Here is a 22,392-nt window from a genome sequence, read left to right as displayed (position 1 = left end):
CACACAGGTCCTGCTATCTACTTGCTTGCTATGCAAAAATTCACTTATCTGAACACAAATAATTATACCAAAATCTTGCTACACACATGGCTGATTCAGATATCCAAATAGCGGGCGTTTCACCACTTCCTTACTTGTTTGTGCTTTATTGGTCTACGGCAGCCATTTTTGAGGAGAAACCATGGAGTGAGGGAGCGGGAAGAGAGACTGGACAAACCAGTTTTTCTTTTGTCTTTCTTTCTCTGGTTGGCTGCAGCCATTTTAGCATCTGGGTTTGAGCAGCATCTGGGTTTGATGAGGCATGGGACCCTCAACAGTTCCAAGTTATAAAAGATCTAGAGAGAATTGTCAAAAATTGTACTATTTATTGGCACCATGGTGGGAGGAGGGAGAGAGATTACAGATTAGAAATGTTCCCAAAGGACATAATGGAAACCATCTGATCATTGTGCAAATGCTTGTCTAATGAGAGATATCCTGTGAACACACTGCGTTAGGAAAGTATGTGTGTTGTAAGTATGTGTGTATTGTAAACTGCTTTGTGATCCAAATTGAGGAATGGAAAGCTGGACATATAGCAACTAACTAAATAGTCATCCCCCCATTAATATAATATAGAGGTGAGCTTCTATACTGGCAAGCAGGTCTGTTAGATAGTTTTTTTTTAATTAAATCAAGTTGCAGTGTGTCAGTTTAGTTCATGGTTAGGTTCTATTTTAGTAATCAAAAGAAACTTCCTTAGCTAAGTCAACAAATGGCTCAACCAGCTACAGAATAAATGATTCCAAAAGGAAGTAACTCACAATTCCAATAAGTCATGCCTTAGAAAGTGGTACCTTTTGTCATCTAGGAACAAAGAAAACATCCACTGCTGCATTAGTCAGTTAATGAGGTGGATCCAAGCAATCCTTTCCCCCAGAGATGGTTGTTATAAAATCGGGTTACATATAATATCCAGTCCTGGCCCTGCTCTTGCTGAAAACGACTTGCTGAAGGAAAGGCTGTTGGTACCCTACTGGTGACATCCTGCTCCTGGTAATTGCTTATTGATCTTGAAGTGGGTTACCTAGGGCCTCAACAGAGGGAAGATCCCTCTTTAGAAACGGCCCCAGTAAAAACAGCAACAGTGTCCCTTCTCTCCAGAGCACCAAGAGATGCTGTTGTGGTGGATGAAGATGGAATTAGAGGGAAATCGGGATCAAGGGCTCTTCAGACAATCCCTGCTAGACTCTTTTGCGATCAGAAGTTATTTTTGAAGATTCCTCATCACCAACAACATGCAGGGATACTTCAACATTCCTGCAAAACAACAACAACAACAACAACAACAACAACAACAACAACAACAACAACAACAACAAATTTTTCAGCCTGAGGACCACATGCCCTCATGGGGAATTAAAAAAAAATATGTATGAATCTCCAAGAAGAAACATCCCCCTTCCCAGCATTCTCCTTTCTTGACAGAAGGAAAGTAGATTGGAACCCAAAGCAAAACAGAATCAAGGAATACTAATGGAAACAATAATATTGTAATTACAGAAACAATGAAACAATAGCTTCAACCCTTTTAACGGTGGGGGGAACTGTTATGTACTGAAGTTCTCACCCTGGGCCAGCAGGGGGATACTGTAGATAGTTATGCAAATGAAGGATCGAAAGTGACATTCAGTGATTGGATAGTTTGTATGCAAATGAAGGATCGAAAGTGACGTTCAGTGATTGGCTAGTTACAGAGAATAGTTACTGTTGCATTCTACTGGACCTCTATATAAGCAGGCTGACTGAGCTCCTCAGTTCAGTTCTGTTCCAGCTTACAAATAAAGAGCTGCTTTGGAAGAATCGCTGTGTCGTCTGATATGTTCGCCCACAACTTAACAGGAACTGTTTTAAGCATTGCTTCCCCCTCTTCTAGCAGCAGCACAGCAAAAAACAAGAAGCAAATAACAAAGGAAGGTGGTCCCTGACTCACGTCTCTCTCACATGGAATGGCTGTCAGGTTTGGATGAAGGTGGTAGTGGGGCTCATACAGAATAGATGTGATTTATGAGCCCCCAAATTCTTCTCTGGCTTTGATAAAACTATGAGATAGAGAAGAACCCATTGATTTTCTCGCTCTCTCCCTGCCAGCCTACGCCATTTCCTCCTTCTAGCTCCTCAGAAAGTAAGCTTGGGAAAATAACCACAGTAACTTTTGATTTAACGTTTTCTATAAAAATTGCGCAATATAAATTGTATCTGCCTCTCTGTTTCACACATCATTTGCTATGCTAAGGGTGCAGTTCTATGGGATTATATGATGGATTGGATATACTCCACTGACATCAGAGGCAGAGCTCTGATGTCAGAGAAGGAGATCCAATGTCAGCCTCTCTCTGATGTCAGTGCCTCCTAGGAAGCGAAGCCCTGACTCAAACAAAACCCCAATAATAATAGTCTCTTCCAATCTCTTGCACATTACAGATGACCACACCAGAAACGCTTCCTCTTTATCAAAATCTGATATAACCATCAAATATTTAATGACAAGATCTCAACTTTTCAAAATCTGGTTATACTTTTACTGGTTTTTATAAAAAATGCTGTCACCTTAACCATTTCTGCTTATACCAAGTGTCTTCAGCTGCTAAGTCTTGCTTGGTTTTCAGTTGCTTTTATAGGTTTCTGGGTAGTCAATTCTAGAGAGCGCGTGAATGTATAAAACGAGTACCTGTCACTCTACAGGTTTGATATTTTTTTTAAAAAATAGAAACCCTCCTGCTTTTATTTGTGGTTTGTTTTTTTTTTTTTAGTGTAAATGGTAAATTTGCCTGCATGGAAACAATACCCATCAAAAACAAAAAGTAAAAATAAACCGCACAGATATGCCGTGGTTACAAAATACAAATTTGACATCCTCCCACCTTCCTACCCAGATCACACAGAGAATTAAAAACAGATCAATGATTATAGATCTACACAAAACAATGAGCATTGCAGGTACTGAAATTTTGATAATTCTTTTTAATAAAACAATTTGGATCCATTGCAAAATCAAAATGTCTCTAATGATCTGCGCTATCATTTTCCAGTTCTTTACCACCTTCCCAAACTCTTGCTGCATATGGAATATAACTCCTTCAGCTGTATCCAGTGCTCTGTGCATGCAGTTCCACTGGTGCAGCGGGACTTCCTTTTCCTGTCCTCCCCCCTGTGTGCCCCCTAAATCTGCTCCAGGGGTTCCCCCAGCTTTTTGGAGCTGATTTTGAGGATACAGGGGGGGGGGCGCTGAAGGGGACACGACAGGAAGAGAAAGCTCTGTTGCGTGCACATAAATCTCTCATGCCAGTGGAGCATTACATATGGTTCCCTGGGTTTGCATGTCTAGAACTTTCCATCTCCTTCCCCATAAACCTTTAACTTTTCCCAACCAGTTAATTGCCAATGAGTGACCATCTTAAAACAATTCCCCTTAAAGTTCATTGCTACTGAAAACCAGAAAGTTCCATAGCTCTGATTTGTTCCATTTTTAAAAAATGTACACCATTTCTTCATGCCTTTGAGCATTCTGGAATTTCATGTATAATTTTGAGTAATAATTTCATTCCGCCAGATAACACCAACTTTCCAAAGTCCGTTCTCCTGTGTCTCAAAACCCACTTCTGCATTTGATTTTATCTGGCTCCACTGAAAATAAGGTTGGCTCACTTACATTTTTTCACACACTTGTTAGAGAACTGTTCCTGAGCTGATATTGGTATTTATCTATTTCCCTTCTGTTGCCACACTTTAACATTACATAAATGCCCATCTAATTTTGGGCTCCCCTACATGATCCATTTATTGAGGATTCATCCTGATTTGCTTGCACAAAGCTTAATGGAGGTTAGATTATATCAGTTCATTATTGAGCATTCATTCTGATGGATTGTATGACAATGAGTTTATACGTTTATATGTCTTCCCTTTAATAACCATCCCATACTTTTCCATGCATTTCTTTGTCGTTTTCCTATCTGTAGACAGCCAATGTTTCCTTTCAAAAATTGATTTGTTGCATTAGGGCAACAAAGCATTCTTAATCCACTCTAACTGCACAAACCTAAATCTCCCAGCATGCCTATGAATCCCTTCAACAAAACTCTGACAACACAGAGACCCCTAGATTTTATATGTTTATATCTAACAGATGCTATCCAACCTCAGCAGATTTGTGCAAGATCTACTTTCTCCATTAGGGGGAAGCCTTGCTCTGCATTTGGTGAGCGGTTTTCATTTTTCCCCAAAGCACTTTCAAGTCGTATTTTTTTCCTCATGAAACTCTGCACTCCTATAAATCCTGCTCCTAAAACCCCTGTTTCAAAGGGGGCTAGATCATGCCTGCTTTTGACTTGAATGTGAGCTGTTGACAGAAAGAAGACAGGCATCTGTTGATCAACGAGAACTGCTTAGTCCCTATTCTTCTGGCTCGTTCGAGTACTTACGTGTGCATTAATAATCATAATAATAATAAAAAGCGCGGAACGCTGCACTCTCCCCACAAAAATGTCAGCCTGTTCCAGAGGCTTAACCAGCTGTCTCCTTTCAGCTCCGCTCACTTTGTGACACAGTTAATTCAGTGAAGTGCTCTGTGTCAAGTCTCCCCTCCCTTCACAGGTCCCCTCTTTATACTAGTTGTCTTGAAAAGGAATACGGAAGGAAGCAACAATTTGGGGTTAGATACTTACAGTCAGGGCTGGATTCATCTGCCTCTTGTTCCACCTATAGTACCGACAGCATCGGTTGATTTTGAATAGTGCCAGTTCAAACAGTAAAATAACCCTCATGCGATACCTTATTCAGTTCCAAGCATAGGGACCCAAGGGGGCAGTGCATTGTTTATGTCACTGATCAGTGCCGTGACTCTACCCTTCCTCTCTTTTTAGAGCTGTTAGGCTCATGAAAATTGCAGCAGGAATGTCTCCATGGAGAGCTGATTCGCACAACACACAAACACTATACTCGGGGACATTGGAAGCGGTTTTTAATCACAGAATCATAGAACTGCAAAGTTGGAAGGGACCACGAGGGTCATCTAATGCAACAATCTTTTGCCCAACATGGGGCAAAGAAAGTGAAGTACCTGGGGGTAAATCTAACATCTAAGAACGTGAACTTATTTAAAGACAATTATGATAAATGCTGGACAGAAGTAAAGAAAGATTTAGAAATATGGTCAAGGTTGAGACTTTCCTTGTTAGGCCGAATTGCTGTCATTAAGATGAATGTACTGCCTAGAATGCTGTTTTTGTTTCAGACACTGCAGATTGTGGACAAGGTGGACTGTTTCAAGAAGTGGCAGAAAGACATATCTAAATTTGTCTGGCAGGGCAAAAAGCCCAGAATAAAATTTAAGATACTAACTGATGCAAAAGACAGAGGGGGGTTTGCCCTGCCGGACTTAAGACTGTACTATGAATCGGCAGCTTTCTGCTGGTTGAAAGACTGGCTACTTCTTGAGAACACGGACATTTTGGATTTGGAAGGGTTTGACAATAGATTTGGTTGGCATGCATATATATGGTATGACAAGTTAAAAATTCATAAAGGTTTTAAAAACCATATTGTTAGGAAAGCATTATACAACGTTTGGATGCGGTACAAAGACTTATTGGAAAGTAAAACTCCCAGGTGGTTATCACCAATGGAAGCCAAAGAAGTGAAAAAACTCAACATGGAGTTTAAATGGCCAAAATATTGGGAAATTTTAGAGCAAGGTGAGGGAAAAATCAAACTACAGAGCTATGAAAAATTGAAGTTTAAGGTACGAAATTGGCTTCATTATCATCAAATAATGGAGGTGTTTAAACAGGACAGGAAAATTGGCTTCCAGACGGAGAGGTCAAAACTAGAAACAGAACTGTTAGAACCCAATACTAAGAATTTGTCAAGAATGTATAATTTGCTGTTGAAATGGAATACACAGGATGAAACGGTGAAATCAGCCATGATTAAATGGGCACAAGACATCGGTCATGACATTATGTTTGCTGACTGGGAACAGTTATGGACCACCGGTGTTAAGTTCACGGCATGTAATGCCTTAAGAGAAAATATTATGAAAATGATCTACAGGTGGCACATGACCCCAGTCAAGCTTGCAAAAATTTATCATTTGCCCAATAATAAATGTTGGAAATGTAATGAGGCTGAAGGTACCTTTTACCATCTTTGGTGGACCTGCCCGAAGATTAAAGCCTTTTGGGAAATGATCTATAATGAAATTAAGAAAGTCCTTAAAAGGACCTTTCCTAAGAAACCTGAGGCTTTTCTCTTGGGCATGGTAGGCCAACTGGTGTTAAGTAAGGATAGGACGTTTTTTATGTATGCTACCACAGCAGCAAGGATTCTTTTAGCAAAGTATTGGAAGACACAAGAACTACCCACGCTGGAAGAATGGCAGATGAAGGTGATTGACTATATGGGACTGGCGGAGATGACTGGCAGAATCCGTGACCAGGGGAAGGAGACAGTGGAAGAAGATTGGAAGAAATTTAAAATATACCTTAAAAATTGTTGTAAAATTGAGGAGTGTTAAGATGTCAAGGAATTGGGAAATAGAGAATTGCAGCTGTAATCAACAAGTTAGAGAAGAACTTAAAAGAGATTGAATTGAATAATTAGTTAATTGGAGGAGTTGCTGAAGAAATGTAAAATAAGGATGCAGAAAAGGGGAGGTATGGGGAAGTCCGGGAAGTAAGGTGTATGAAAATAAGATTATGAAATTATACATGTTTATATGTTTATATGTCTGTGTATTGTGTATTGTTTGTTTTTATTTTGTGTTTGGAAAACTAATAAAAATTTATTTAAAAAAAAAAGAAAATTGCAGCAGGAATGTCTCCATGGAGAGCTGATTCGCACAACACACAAACACTATACTCGGGGACATTGGAAGCGGTTTTTAATCACAGAATCATAGAACTGCAAAGTTGGAAGGGGCCACGAGGGTCATCTAATGCAACAATCTTTTGCCCAACATGGGGCTTGAACCCACAACCCTGTGCTGGGCCCAGGGGTAACCCAAATAGCACAGTCCAGGTCCGGTCCTGAATCCAGGGATTCCATGAGGAGTCAGTCTGGCAGGGCCAAGGCAGGACACGAGGTGGAAAAACAGGCAAGGTCAGGCACAGGATCACAGGCAGGCTCTGGCAAACAGCAATGTTGCTCCCGCAACCTGGGGCAGGGTCCGACAGCCTTTTATCTTTGTTGGGGTAACAGCCAGTCCTGATCCCCCGATGACTCACCTCCCTGTCTCGCCCGAAGGTGAGCACTCCTCCTGCAAGTACTCAGGTCTCTCCTCCTCTCAGACCTGAGTCTCTGCAACTCGGGAGATGTCAGTGGGTTACTAGACCCAGAGGCCGCCTCAGCCTCCCCTGACCCAGTGGAGCAGCTGTAAGTGATGGCCCAGCTGAAGGCAACGAGGTAATCCCCGCATCTGGAGCCAGGGCAGGCTCAGGCCCCTGACTCGGCCCAGCTGGTGTTTGTTGCAGGGGAACCTGTACAGACTGGGGCTCTTCAGAATCAGGCCCCAGACTTCGTTCAGATGCCACCTGAGGCAAAGGATCCGGTGCAGACTGAGACTCCTTTGGTTCTGAGTCCGATCCGAGCCCGAGTCCCAGGCCATCTCAGACCCTGAGATTCAGTGTCTCATGCTCTACCGACTGAGCTATCTTGATTTATATTGAGTCAGATCGTTAGTTCATGTGGCTTAGTGGCCCTCCAGAGTTTCAGGCAAGGGACATTTCCAGATGTCAGGGATCATTATTATTATTATTAATTTATGTTTATTATTGAACCTCAGACCTTATGCATGCAAGGCAGGTGTCCCACATTGAGCTGTAGTTTTCCTCCAGAGCTGATTGGCCCAGACATTACTGAGGCCGAGTAAAAATGTCAGTACCTGAATCAACGTCTCTATCCAGACATAGACCATTTGGAAAGTATATTTATTATGGGAAATAGGCAAAATTCTGTTGTTATAGCTGTGGGGAATGGGGATATGGCCGAGAACAACCACTGGGGGTAAGTTTGAAGCAGGAAGTCAAGGACGCCTCCAGAACTAATCGCTGAACAATGGTTTCCATGGCAGTCACACAATGACCTCATAGAAGGAGAAGGTGTTCAAGTAACTCAGGCTGGGATGCTGATAGCAGCTGGCAGGTGCTATCGTGCCTTACAACTTTTTTAAAAAAAACAACAGCCAAGAACTCATGGATAATTTGTGGGACCAGTAAATAATTTAAGGGACATTGCAGAACAGGTTGGATCTGGTTTTGTTCCAGCCAGAAGATGATGGTCAACCTCAAGCAGATCAGCAAAATAAGATTAGAAGAGTTGAAGTAAACAATCTCATTGCCCCTGGCTGAAGACCATACTTGAATGGGGTCATTTCACTTTGTGGCTCAAGTGAGACTATACATAGCATGTGTGCATACAACTATGGGCATGACTCAGCCATGTCAATTTTTTTTTTTTAAGTCCCATTGATTTCCATTGCAGAGTTAAGGATGTGCTTAAATTCTACTAAGGGATGTGGGTGGCGCTGTGGCCTAAACCACCAAGCCTCTTGGGCTTGCCAATCAAAAGGTCAGCGGTTCGTATTCACAATGAGGTGAGCTCCTGTTGCTCTGTCTCAGCTTCTGCCAACTTAGCAGTTCGAAAGCATACCAGTGCAAGTAGATAAATAGGTACCGCTGTGACGGGAAGGTAAACGGCGTTTCCGTGTGCTCTGGCACTTGTCATGGTGTTCTGTTGCGCCAGAAGCGGTTTAGTCATGCTGGCCACATCACCCAGAAAGCTGTGGACAAACACGGGCTCCCTCGGTCTGAAAAGCGAGATGAGCGCCGCAACCCCATAGTCACCTTTGACTGGACTTAAGCGTCCAGGGGTCCTTTACCTTTTACTTTTAAATTCTGCTTTAAATCAGTGGCACGTAAAATGATTAGTAAGGGCCAATTTACTACTGAGTAACAGTGTGATGAGAGCATGGGTTCAGGCACTCCTGTGGAATCTGTCACACAGTGAAAACTCTACACTGAAATTGCAATTCAATTCAGAATTTGTCACAGTGGTGTGCAACCAGCTCTGGGAGGTTGGGAGAAGGGATGCAGAAATCTGTTCTTTTTGGTTTCTCTCGATTTTTCATTCCCTCTATCTTCAATTAGCTACATTTCTACATTTCTAAGTTTGCAATAATAAAAATTAAAAAGTCATTGGGGAAAATTGCCAGGATTTTAGTGAGCATTTATCCTAATGTACACATAATGCGATTTTGCCAATATACATATTTTTGAAGCAATTTTCCTTAATGTAATGCACCTTTGTATGTTATTTTCATTAAAATGTGAATTCATATATGCAATATATGTTGGCAGTCATATGTTGTTGGACATTCTTCCAGTAGAGACTCAGCAGGAACCATTACTTGTGATTTCTCTTGAAGAGCTTTTCTTATGCTAAGAGGCCTATGCAGTTACATACAATCTTCTTGAATAGCTAATGATTGATCTGTACTGCTTTGAATGGTTTTAAATTCTTTTTATTGCTGTATACTGCCCTGATATTTTAAGAGAGGATGGTATGTAAATACTTTATTTACCTATTAAATGCATGCTTCCCCCTAATATACACAATTTTGTACACATTATTTCTTGGGAGAAATGCATAGGGAAATTTGGAGAAGTCCAGATTTTGAAGGATAGCTGCCTTTTGATTTCATGTATTGTCTGGGATTAGTTAGGTTCACACTGAAATGCCTACTTCACCTAATTCTCTCCCTCCCCTCCCTGTTAAAGGTAAAGGGACCCCTGACCATTAGGTCCAGTCGTGAACGACTCTGGGGTTGCGGCTCTCATCTCGCTTTATTGGCCGAGGGAGCCGGCGTACAGCTTCCATGTCATGTGGCCAGCATGACTAAGCCGCTTCTGGCGAACCAGAGCAGCTCACAGAAACGCCGTTTACCTTCCCGCCGGAGTGGTACCTATTTATCTACTTGCAATTTGACATGCTTTCGAACCACTAGGTTGGCAGGAGCAGGGACCGAGCAATGGGAGTTCACCCCGTCGCCCCTCCCTGTTAGGGAGTGGTAAATGTTAAGTCGTGGGTTGACATAGCAGCCGGCACAGCGATCTCTTCAAGTAGCTCTTTATTATGGTAAGCTGGAATAGAACTGACTGTGAACAGCTCAGCCGGCCTGTATTTATAGGCAGCCGGCTGTCACATTGTAACCACAACAGCCCAGAGTTCCCGCCTAAAATAACTGCCGCGGACCTGAGTGAAAACTATCTACAGACCTGAGTGAAAACTATATACAGTATCCCCCTGTTGGCCCAGGGTGAAACTACACTACATAACACCCCTCCCCACCGAGATAAGGCGTTAGTTACAATCGTAATGGTTTCCTTATATACAGCACTACGCGTAATGGTTCAATTAGGCACAAAAGCATATCGGTTACATTTCCCATACTTAGACCAACAGTGATACCTGTCCAACAACATAGTCCTTTAAATGAGTTGGGCGCTTGGAAACTCTGCCAGACCGCCGGGGACTGGTAGCCAAGTCCGGAGGGCCACACAGTTCTCGCTGAGGCTGTGGTGCGACCCTAGGTGGCGTTGGAACCAACTCCCCTGGATCCGCTGCTGTGAGTGGAGCCTCCGCAAGTGGAGTGGTCTGAGTCTGTTCTGAGACGGCTTGGTTCGGCTCCACGCTGGCAGTTTGCGAGGGAGGTGTAGGTGGAGCCTCGCCATCTGTACGTGTCTCTTCTGGAGCCGCAAGCGCAGTTGGGGGCACCTCGGTAGTGTCCAAGTCCCCAACCCTGCGCCTAAGTTGGTCTATGTGCCGTCGCCACAAGCGCCCGTCTTCGAGTGCCACCTGGTACGAGCGAGGTCCAGTGACTCCCACTACTGTGGCTGGCACCCAAGGGATGTCCCCCACATAGTTCCGGGCAAAGACCTGGTTTCCTGGGACAAATGACCGTGGTGCGTTGGCACAGCCTGGGGGTTCAGCCACGGCAAAGTCTGGGTGTAGCCGGTCGAGCGGTGACCTGAGGCGGCGGCCCATAAGCAGTTCCGCAGGACTCCTCCCTGTGGCCGCATGAGGGGTGATGTGTTGCGCGAACAAGTATTCGGCGACCCGCTCATGCCAGACTCCCCGGTCCAGGCGCGCCAGTGCCTCTTTTGTCGAGCGCACCATTCTTTCCGCTTGCCCGTTGCTGGATGGATGAAAGGGTGCCGTTAGGGCATGGCGGATGCCCAGTCCCAAAAGATACCGCTCAAACGTGCCTGACGTGAACTGCGGTCCGTTGTCAGAGACAAGGACATCAGGACACCCATGCGTTGCAAACAGGCCTCGCAGCACCCGGATGACAGCTTCGGTAGTGGTGGAGGGCATCAGGGCGACCTCCAGCCATTTGGAATAGGCGTCCACCACTACCATAAAGGTCCGGCCGTGAAAGGGGCCAGCCAGATCGATGTGCACCCTCGACCAGGGTGTCTTTGGCGTCTCCCAGGTGTATCCCTTAGCTGCCGGTGGTGCAGGCCTCGACTCCTGGCACGCTTGACAGGCGGACACCCAGGCAGTGATGGCATCGTCCATATTAGGCCACCAGACATAACACCGAGCCAACGCCTTCATTTTGACAATTCCCGGGTGGCCAACGTGCAGAGCCTCCAGGACGCGCTGACGGAGTCCCTGGGGAATCACGACGCGGTCTCCCCACAGCAGACAGCCGCGATGAGCTGAGAGTTCATGTTGTCTGGTTGCGAAGGGCTGGAACTCCGATGCAAAGGGCCCTTGTGGCCACCCCCTCCACACCCAGTTGAGCACCCGGCTGATGGTGCGATCCTGGGCAGATGCGGAGGCCACAGTGGCAGCCGACACAGGCGCTGCCGGAAGATCCTCAATCAGAAGGAGCGATGAAGCTGGAGCCGGGTCTTCCACAAATGCTGGAAGAGGGCAACGGCTGAGGGCGTCGGCATGGCCCATCGATTTCCCCGGGCGGTGGATGAGCCGGTAGTGGTAGGCAGCCAGGAAAACAGTCCATCGCAGCATGCGTGGTGAGAGGACCGGTGGAGTTGGACGATCACCGGCGAGGAGGCCCAGGAGTGGCTTGTGGTCAGTGATGAGGTCAAAAGTCCTGCCATAGAGGTATTCATGGAACCTCTTCACTCCAGCCACAAGTGCCAATGCCTCCTTGTCGAGCTGGCTGTAATTCCGTTCCGTCGGAGATAGTGTCCTGGAAAAGTAGGCGAGCGGTGCTTCTCTTCCATCTGGAAAATGGTGACTAAGGACAGCCCCGATGCCAAAAGGTGAGGCGTCGCAGGCAAGGACCAGCAGCCTGGATTCACTGTACTGTACCAGCACACTGTCCGAAGAAAGGAGAGCCTTGACCGCGTTGAAGGCCGCCGTCTCCCGATGACCCCAGGCCCAAGGCGTCTTAGTGCTAAGGAGTCGGTGAAGAGGCTCAGCCACTGTGGCTTTGTGGGGCAGGAACATGTTATAAAAGTTCAGCAGCCCCAGGAACGCCTGCAACTCCGTTTTGTTCTTTGGAGTGGGAGCCTGCTGGATAGCGCGGATCTTGGATGTGGTTGGATGAAGACCGGAGGCATCGATAAGATAGCCCAGGAACTCTACCTGTGGAACGGCGATCTGGCACTTCTCCCTTTTTACCTTGAGCCCGGCCTCCTGGAACCTGGTCAGCACGGCACGGAGGCGCTTGAACAGCTGCTGGTGTGAGTCTGCAGACACCAAGACGTCATCAAAATATGGTACCACGCCCGGAAGCCCTTGCAGGAGACGCTCCATAAGGCCTTGGAATATGCCAGGAGCCACACTCACCCCGAACTGCAACCGGCGGCAACGGAATGCCCCCCGGTGGGTGACGATCGTCTGGGCTTCAGCAGTGGCATCATCGACTGGCAGTTGTTGATAGGCTTGGGCAAGGTCCAGCTTAGCGAAGACCTTACCCTCACCCAGGGAATGCAGCAGGTGTTGGACAACAGGAACCGGATAAGCGTGCTGCTGAAGTGCCTTGTTGATCGTGCACTTGTAGTCAGCGCAGATTCTCACCGACCCATCTGGCTTGACAGGCGTGACGATGGGGGTTTCCCACTTTGCGTGGTCAACCGGCTCCAAAACTCCTTGGGCGATCAGTTTGTCCAGTTGTTCGTCCACCTTAGCCTTGAGAGCAAAGGGAACCCGGCGTGGCTTTAGCTTGATGGGGGCGACTTGTGGATCCAGGCTAAAGGAGATGGGCGTACCTGTATATTGGCCCAAGGTGCCGTCAAAAACCTCGGCAAAGTCTTTGACCAGACCCTCAGTCTCTGCGTTAGAGATGCAGTTGATGCCGGTGACTTCCAGGCCGAGGGCATCAAACCAGTCTAGCCCTAGGAGGCTTGGCCGCTGACCTTCGACCACCACCAACCGGAGCAGGCCCGAAAAATCCTTGAAGGCGATCCGGAACCGGCCAACGCCTACCACGGGAACGTCGTTTCCCTGGTAGTCTCTCAGGTGTACGCGGTGAGAGTCGAGTTGCCTTTTGGACACTCTGGGTACCAGTCTTTTGATGGTGCTCCATGACACGATGGACAGGGCAGACCCGGTGTCGATCTCCATGTCACATGGAGCTCCTTCAATGAGCACCGTGACGTTCAGCTTGCGTCTCGTAGGCGAGTCGGTTTGGCCAATCGTGGTTCCAGACGGGCAGCGGCAGTTGGTGAGAGCGAAACAACTTTCCTTGGCAGACTGGAGTGAAGACTTGGACTTGCGAGTCGATGAAGGGGGGGTGTCAGACGGAGCCGACATCCTCGTCGCCAGTGTTAAGTCGTGGGTTGACATAGCAGCCGGCACAGCGATCTCTTCAAGTAGCTCTTTATTATGGTAAGCTGGAATAGAACTGACTGTGAACAGCTCAGCCGGCCTGTATTTATAGGCAGCCGGCTGTCACATTGTAACCACAACAGCCCAGAGTTCCCGCCTAAAATAACTGCCGCGGACCTGAGTGAAAACTATCTACAGACCTGAGTGAAAACTATATACAGTATCCCCCTGTTGGCCCAGGGTGAAACTACACTACATAACAGTAAATATCAGCTAAGTTTTGCACTGGGTTCTAATGGAAGAAATCGCTCCACGTCTTGCTATGATCTCCTAAAATTTATACTCTTTATATATGTGTGTGAGGAGGGAAACCCTACATGATCATTATTAATTTCTTGTAATGGTAAATTGCATTCCCTTTCCATTTGATTAGTTGCTTTCCCCCCAACCGTTCTGTTAAGTAGGTTAGGCTGAGAGAGATTGAGTTGCCCAGGGCTGCTTGTTGGGCTTCAAAGATCCCAGAGGAATCAAAACAGGATTTCCCCAAACCTAAGCACAATATTTGAGCCACCATACCACACCCAGAGTTAAGTTCTCAGTCTTTCCTTGAAATTATTGGCATTTGAATCCCAAATTTCCTTTGGATCATGGCCTCAGCCTAGTAGGGCTGGATCTGACATTTCTATAAAAATTAGGATAAAAAGTAGCTACTACTTTACAGCATCCCCTTGGAGTTTAACCTGATCTGTGCAATTTTCACGTCGGGAGTATCTGCATGTGATAAGCAGTATTCATCACAAACTCATTCAAGGGCAAAATGTTGTCATTTATAGCAATTCACTTTAGCTGAAGCTCAGAGAGCTGCAGGGAATTGCAGAAGAATTCTGTTCCAGGAATTTGACAGAGTACCATGGGATAACCACAGAGATCAACAGTGATTTGAGGATGAGTCAGACGAGAGTGCCGAAAGGCTTCACAAATGTTTATTATTATTGTTGTTGTTGTAAAATAATCTCTTAGGTCAGCTCAAATTCTAAGCCAGAAATAATTCCAACTTTGCAAGAGAGTTCATGGCAGATGGAAGCAGGTCGGGAGGAGGATGTAGAATGTGCCGGCTGCTTCCTCTAATTTAAATGTCATAAAATAGGATATTTAGACTATCCGGGACGCGGGTGGCGCCTAGGGCTTGCCGATCGAAAGGTCGGCGGTTCGAATCCCCGCGGCGGGGTGCGCTCCCGTTGTTCGGTCCCAGCGCCTGCCAACCTAGCAGTTCGAAAGCACTTTCGGGTGCAAGTAGATAAATAGGGACCGCTTACTAGCGGGAAGGTAAACGGCGTTTCCGTGTGCGGCTCTGTCTCGCCAGAGCAGTGATGTCACGCTGGCCACGTGACCCGGAAGTGTCTCCGGACAGCGCTGGCCCCCGGCCTCTTGAGTGAGATGGGCGCACAACCCTAGAGTCTGTCAAGACTGGCCCGTACGGGCAGGGGTACCTTAGACTATCCAGGGCTGGCCTAAGACACCTTCTTCCTGAGGCAAAGGACAAGATGGTGCCCTGCTCCTATTCCACATTCAGAAGCTGACTGGGTAGGCAGGTTTTACTTCAACACTGGTGACAAGATAGCATCTGAAGGCAGCAGGTAGTTTATAGGCTCCGGGAGGGACTACATGGCATATGAAACTCTGTCCTCCAAGAGGCAAATGGTTGGAATCTGCTGTCTCTGGCCACTGTCATTTGCTGCCTAAGGCAATTTCCTCACTTTACTTACTGGTAGGACTGGACCCTGGCCTTTACACAAAGTAGATGTGAAAGGAAAACTTACCGCAGTAGCTGCAGCCCCATAAACAATTCCGTTTTTCTAGTGATGGCCATGACAGTTCAGGTGAAGCCCTAAGCATGGGACGTGACCTCCATGGAAAGGAGCATTGTAAAGAAAAGTACAATCAGAGTGGAGGATATGGTGACATTGCTTGGATCACATCCAGTACAATAAACTGTCTGAAAGCCTGTGTGCACCTGACACAAGTTATGAAATATACTCTGTGACAGGTGCCTAGAGCAATCTTTGCTGAAGCTCGGGTGAGTTAATACTCACGTGCCATATCTTTGATGGTGTCTGAGGAGATCTATGGTTCTAGTCCAGCTGCTGCTGATTATTTTTTTTTTAGTTGTTTAGTAGTGTTACGGAACTGATTTTACTAGCTATGGGCTTCCAATTGCACCTTTCTTCATTGTATCAGCCTACCTCTCGGCTCCCCTCCCAGCTAGCAGGAACTTGAATTCTAAGGAACTCTGAATTCTGTGTGTCAGATGGCAGTGGTGGTTGCTCGTGAGCAACCAGTCAGGGCTCCGACCTGTCTTTTACAGGTTTTTATTTTGGTGCAAAACTATTTACAGTGCAATACCACAAGTTCATGTCTGCCTCAATAGCTAGCAGAATCCGGGAGTGGTCGCTTCCAGGTCCTTCCCTAACATAATAGCTTAGTCACCCCCAGCCTTTTCCTTCCTCCTTTCCATTGTACACCTCTGCGCAGGGTGGGCGACAGAAGAGGCGTGCTTCCCTCCTGGCCGGCTTGACCAGGAGCGGTGCTGAGGCTCACAGCAGCATCCTCTGGTCCCTTCTCCTCTTCCCCACTGGAGGTGTGGCTTTCCCCACCACAGGAAGAGGAACTGCTTCACAAGATTTTTGGAGGTTCCCTGTAACCCAACTGCCCCTCAGCCAGCGTGGTGTAGTGGTTAAGGGCGGTGGACTCGTAATCTGGTGAACCGGGTTCGATTCCCCGCTCCTCCACATGCAGCTGCTGGGTGACCTTGGCGTAGTCACACTTCTCTGAAGTCTCTCAGCCCCACTCACCTCACAGAGTTTTTGTTGTGGGGGAGGAAGGGAAAGGAGATTGTGAGCCGCTTTGAGACTCCTTAGGGTAGTGATAAAGCAGGATATCAAATCCAAACTCTTCTTCCCTATTCCGATGGCAGTCCCCTAGCACTATGCAATGCCTGCAGTTGTAAGACAGATCTTAGTTTAGTAAGACCATGCAAATGTGAGAGCTTCAAGAGAGGAGCTCACAACTGCTTTGCTGCTCTCAAATAATTTTCACTGCCACCCTGTGCTAAGGCAAGGCAAGGTTTGGCTTAGCTTAGGTCTGATACTGTCCACTGGTATTATTTTGGCCATCCCTACACAGTGTAGTTTCTTAAGCTAGATAAAAAGATGGTTTTGCTCGAAAATGGGAGTTACGGAGAAGATTGATTTTGCGAAGTAGGGAACAGGCTAAATGAAAATAATTAGGCTAAATAAATATAAAGACAAAAGAATTTTGCCTGAATAAATGTCCTACTAGCTTTGAACACTCCTGACATACTAAATTTTGTGGTAGGTATGATAGTTATAACTTCCTCCAAAACCTTGTGTTTTTCCTGCTAGTGATCAGGTATGTTTGTAGTTATGATAATGTAAGCAGCTCTTTGATGGGACGTGGGTGGCGCTGTGGGTTAAACCACAGAGCCTAGGATTTGCCAGTCAGAAGGTCGGCTGTTCGAATCCCCGCGACAGGGTGAGCTCCCGTTGCCCGGTCCCTGCTCCTGCCAACCTAACAGTTCGAAAGCACGTCAAAGTGCAAGTAGATAAATAGGTACCACTCCGGTGGGAAGGTAAACAGCATTTCTGTGTGCTGCTGCTCTGGATCACCAGAAGTGGCTTAGTCCTGCTGGCCACATGACCCGGAAGCTGTACACCGGCTCCCTCGGCCAATAAAGCGAGATGAGTGCCGCAACCCCAGAGTCGGCCATGACTGGACCTAATGGTCAGGGGTTCCTTTACCTTTAAGCAGCTCTTTAATTCTAAGGTATTACTTGTTTTACTATGACTGTATTTTGATGGGAGATTTTGAAAGGTATGGACTGTAAATCAGGGATGGGGGAACTTTTGGCCCTCTAGATGTTGTGGGAGTGCATCATCCACAGAGCAGCATGCCCAATGTAGGGCTGCCTTACACCTGGAATTTCCTGGACATAGCCGGTATTTGGCAGTTGCAAACACAGAAGCATAGGAAGGGGGGGTGCGGATCGCCTTAGGTGTCATTGCTGAGGGGGGTGACATTCGGTGTGTCACCCACCCACGACTCCTAAGCCTACCCTGAGCCGTTGGGTGAAGGGGGGGGGGAGCTGCGCCGCTTTGCCTTCATTGTGACAGCTCGGGGGAGGCTTGGGAGTCACGGGTGGGTAGTGTGTTCAGGGGTGACATTCGGTGTGCCACCCACCCGCGACTCCCAAGCCTACCGCAAGCCATCAATGTGGGGGGCGGGTGACAAAAAAATTTCTGCGCTGGGTACCATCTGACCTTGCTACGCCTCTGCGTAAACAGTGTCTAGGCAGAAATCACTGAAATGTCCTGGCAAACCTCGATGTATGGCAATAGCTCAAAACCTTCAATTCTGTTTTTGAGATTTTGCAAAAAAGTTCAACAACTTTTGTGTCCGGACTTTCACAACATCTAGAGGGCTACATATTCTACACTCCTGCTGTAAATGGTAGACATCTCTTTATATACATTAAGTGTTACTTATTATCATGATCAAACCATGTATTGATGTGTAGCATTGTGACAAAGTCTTCCCTGTCCTTTTAGAAGTCTAAAATATAACATAAAAAGTTGAAATGAGCGTTCAAACATACTTACATGAACACTTTTAAGGATTGTATGAAATGTATGTTTGTATGCTTGTATATGTGTATTAATGATGAACTATTTTAACAATAAAAACTTATTAAAAAAAAAAAAGTTGAAATGAGCACAACTCACATTGCAGCCAAATGGTATCGATTGTACTTAAAGTACTTGGTATCAGAGCTCCTGTTGGACAAACTGTACCTATAATTCAGATGACAAATAATATAGTAACACTGTAGGCAAAACAAATTATAATGGGAAGAATATATAAAAAGTTAATTTAAAGTCACTCATAATTCCAGTAATGATTTCACCCCCAGTGTTAACTTGCAGAATGAATGGCCAATTGAAGTTAATGGCCTCTAGCTCTCTTGCATTTGCTCATTAATCTTTTGCAAGTCAATGGGCTTTGGGTGACTCAATATATGGGCACAGTTTGGTTCAATATTCACTTGTTCCTTTGGGCGAGCAGGGTGACAGAAGCTGGGCAAGACTATGGCATGCCTTATCAGCGCTCCATAAATAATACATGTGCAAGGGAGCCATGAAAGGTAAATAAAGTTAAAGTTTGTCTGCTTTGGATAATTAAAGATCTTGGATACTTTGCAAATGGAGTGGGATTATTGGACTGTGCCCCCAGGAGCATGCTAATGTACTCTAGATGCCATTGCATTTGTCAGGCATCTTTAGCTGAACCTAGTAAGTGATTTTTCTGCTAGTGTTTCCCAGAGTTTTATAGGTGTTCCTCCACCTGATTCCCATTCTTGTAGCCCTGACCTTTGAGCCAGAAGCTTTTGGAACATTCTTTGCTTACAGGTGATTGACTGAAGAACATGGGGGTAGATGAGGATGGATAGCTATTAGTATAAATGGCTGAAGGTTACCTGGCAGCTCCTCCCAGGACTGATCCAAAGCTTTCTTTTTTTCTTTTTCTGCTACCCTGGACTAGTGACCTTCACACTTTTCACCCTCAAGGAATACTTTCTACCTAAGCTTGTCCACCATGGAAATATTGTGTGTCTGCTATTGTCAGATAATTTTGGGGTTCTCTTGCTCTCTCTGTTTATATGGGTTGCTGGTTTAGGATTGCTACCCCTCACTGGTGCCTGTGCAAACTTCGAAGGTTGTCTAGAACAAGTCCAACAACACTCCTTTTCAACAACACACTTCACTGGAAATGGATAGCAATGGCAGACAAGTCATTCTTGGAAAATGCCTTGGAAAGTGTATAGTTGCTGTTGATAGAACTCATCAGGGAAGCTGCAAAACACCAATACCACCAGAAAAAACTAATGCACACATTTCCAGCTTTTCTTAACTCTGAAGTTGATTGCCCAGCTTCAAATAGGTTGCCTCATCCCAGGTACATAAAGATTCACTAGCGATTTCCCTTCTCTTTGGTGCCTGTCTTTTGAAGAGATCGCTTCAAGCAAAGAGCCCTCATTAACTCTGCAGTATGTACGGAAAGTTCTGCTGAAAGGGCTAACATTCCTTACAGATCTAAAGTAATTTTTACCACTACAGAAGCTGTAAAGGAGAGGAGGAAAATAATAATAATAATAAAGCTCTTTCATTTTTAGATCTACTCATGAGCAACGAGTGCCTCCAGAAAGTTGGTGGGTGGGTGTGTTTTAACGATTTACACCCACCATGTCAAATCAGTCCTATCACATTTTTCTTCTGACTCCAGGATGGGGGAACATACCGGTATTTCAGTTACAGGGCTGTCTGGGATAAGCTTTTTTGAGGTGATGGGCTCTAGCCAGGTGGTGCCAGAGGCAAAACTGGCTAGAGCAATGAATGTAGATGTTGCCTTTGTACACTAGGGGATAATCCTATGGCAAGATCTGCAGGGGTGAGCTGCTTAGGATGCAGTGGATCTCTGCTCCATCCACAGCTTGGCTCAACTAAAGATTCCCTGGTGTAACTTGCTCATTCCAGCTGGTGCAAATCCCCCCCAAGTGAGTGTTCTTGTTGGAGCGTTGTAGGTATCAAGGAGTTAGAATCATAGAGTTGGAAGAGACCACAAGGGCCATCGAGTCCAACCCCTGTTACAGTTAACACTGTGCTAAGTGGAAATGCTGACTCAGTGATGAGTGAGCATCATGAGATATAGGGAGTTGCCTGATTGGTCTATAGCCAGTTAGTATAAAGAGGTATGGTTCACTTCCCCCACACTGGCTTCTCCTCTCTATGCAAATCCCAGTTGTGGATGCTGATTCCTAGAGGTAAGAAGACTGTTTTATGATGATGAAAGGCTGCAACTGGAATAAAGTCCTGCTTAAAATACAGTTGACTCCTCAGTGCTTCATGTGGGGTTTCCGCGCATTGCAACAGTTCTGAGGGCAGGACCAGAGAGCGCGACACAGGCTGGATCCTAAGCCCATTCAGGTTGGTCGCATGATCCAGCAACCTGGCCAGAAGTAGGAGAAAAACAAGCATTTCAAAGACCTGTTTGGACTTGATGTAACTTCACGCCAGCTTAATTTTCCAATGGCTTGCTTTATGTCAGCCTCATATGTATAGGATTGCTCTCTGGGCTAGTTTCTACAAGTAAGAGTTATTATCAGAGTTCAAGGACATGGTCCGGTTAGACAAAAACACTCAGTTCTTGCTCTTATATTATTTTAAGACCTCCTGTACCATCCATGTCTGATTTCAATAAGCTTGAGATGAAACCCTTAGTATCGCTACTATAGCGTTTCACCAAACCTTCAAATTCTGAAAGTGGACATGTTGCTGCTTATCAAATATCAAAGTCCACGTTAGTGATGGCACTTGTATATCTTCTAGTAACCATTAACGTTTATCCTCCAGTATGAGAACATTATCTACGTAAAAACAATATATATAATACATCCCCTTAGCCCTCTGCCCTCTTAGGAAGCCAAGACTGGTATAAGAGGACTTTGAATGATGCGTTGGAAGTGACCTTACAGTGACAGAAGTGGTGAATGAGGATTCTGTGATACGATAGTTGCAAGCATGAAAGGCATAGCCATGTGATTCTACCGTCATCAGCACCAGATGAGAAACTAAACATTAGTTAGAAGTTAGAAGTTAGACTAAAGTAGGGGGTGGGGGTGGGGATGGTGACGATCATTTCCTTGGGGTCCTACAAAGAGTGAAAAGCTTTTATATGAGCCTAAGAACAAGCTTTCCTCCCTAAGTTTTAATGAGATGGTTTTCTTTTAAGAGCAGACTCTGCTGCTTGCATTTAAATGTGAGACCTGCTACTGCATTAGCCTGGAAAATTGATTGGTAGCATTGAGATGAAAAACTCCCTAAAAATCTAATACCATGCAAGAGGGCTTGATTAGTTTGTGCACGACCATCTACAACAAACACAGAAGATACGATCATAAATTATGAATGCACCAAATCCAGCCAACCGCTCTACAATTACACATAATAATCTCATTTTTGTGCAAGCCACTATGTTTTAAAAATGAATCTCTTATTCCCTTCACTCCCCACCACTAAATTTTGCAGGAGCAGTGTGTGGATTCAGTTTGTTTGCCCAACGGAAATTCCATTTAGGGCTGAGGCTTGGTGGCTATGGAAGGATCAATAGACAAACAGTACCACGTAAATCAGCAAAAGCAACAGAGACTTGTGGCACCTTAAAAACTGACAAATTTATTACAGCCTAAGCTTTTGTGGACTCAGGCCCACTTCACCCAATGCTCAAAGTGACGGCGTCGTTGGCAGGTGTATAAAGGATACAGTTGTAAGGTTGGAGTGATAAAAAATCCTTTGTCTTGATTCAACCCACTAGTGATAATCTTGATCGATTATTATAAACCTGTTTCATGTTATAATTGTTCTTTCTTCCAGTATAGGCACCTTAAAGTCAGTTTCAGAGTATCTTATTATATAACTGCAT

The sequence above is a fragment of the Podarcis muralis genome, chromosome 9 (genome assembly GCF_964188315.1).
Source record: "Podarcis muralis chromosome 9, rPodMur119.hap1.1, whole genome shotgun sequence".
Classification (NCBI taxonomy): domain Eukaryota; kingdom Metazoa; phylum Chordata; class Lepidosauria; order Squamata; family Lacertidae; genus Podarcis; species Podarcis muralis.
Note: the sequence above shows the minus strand (reverse complement) of the source record.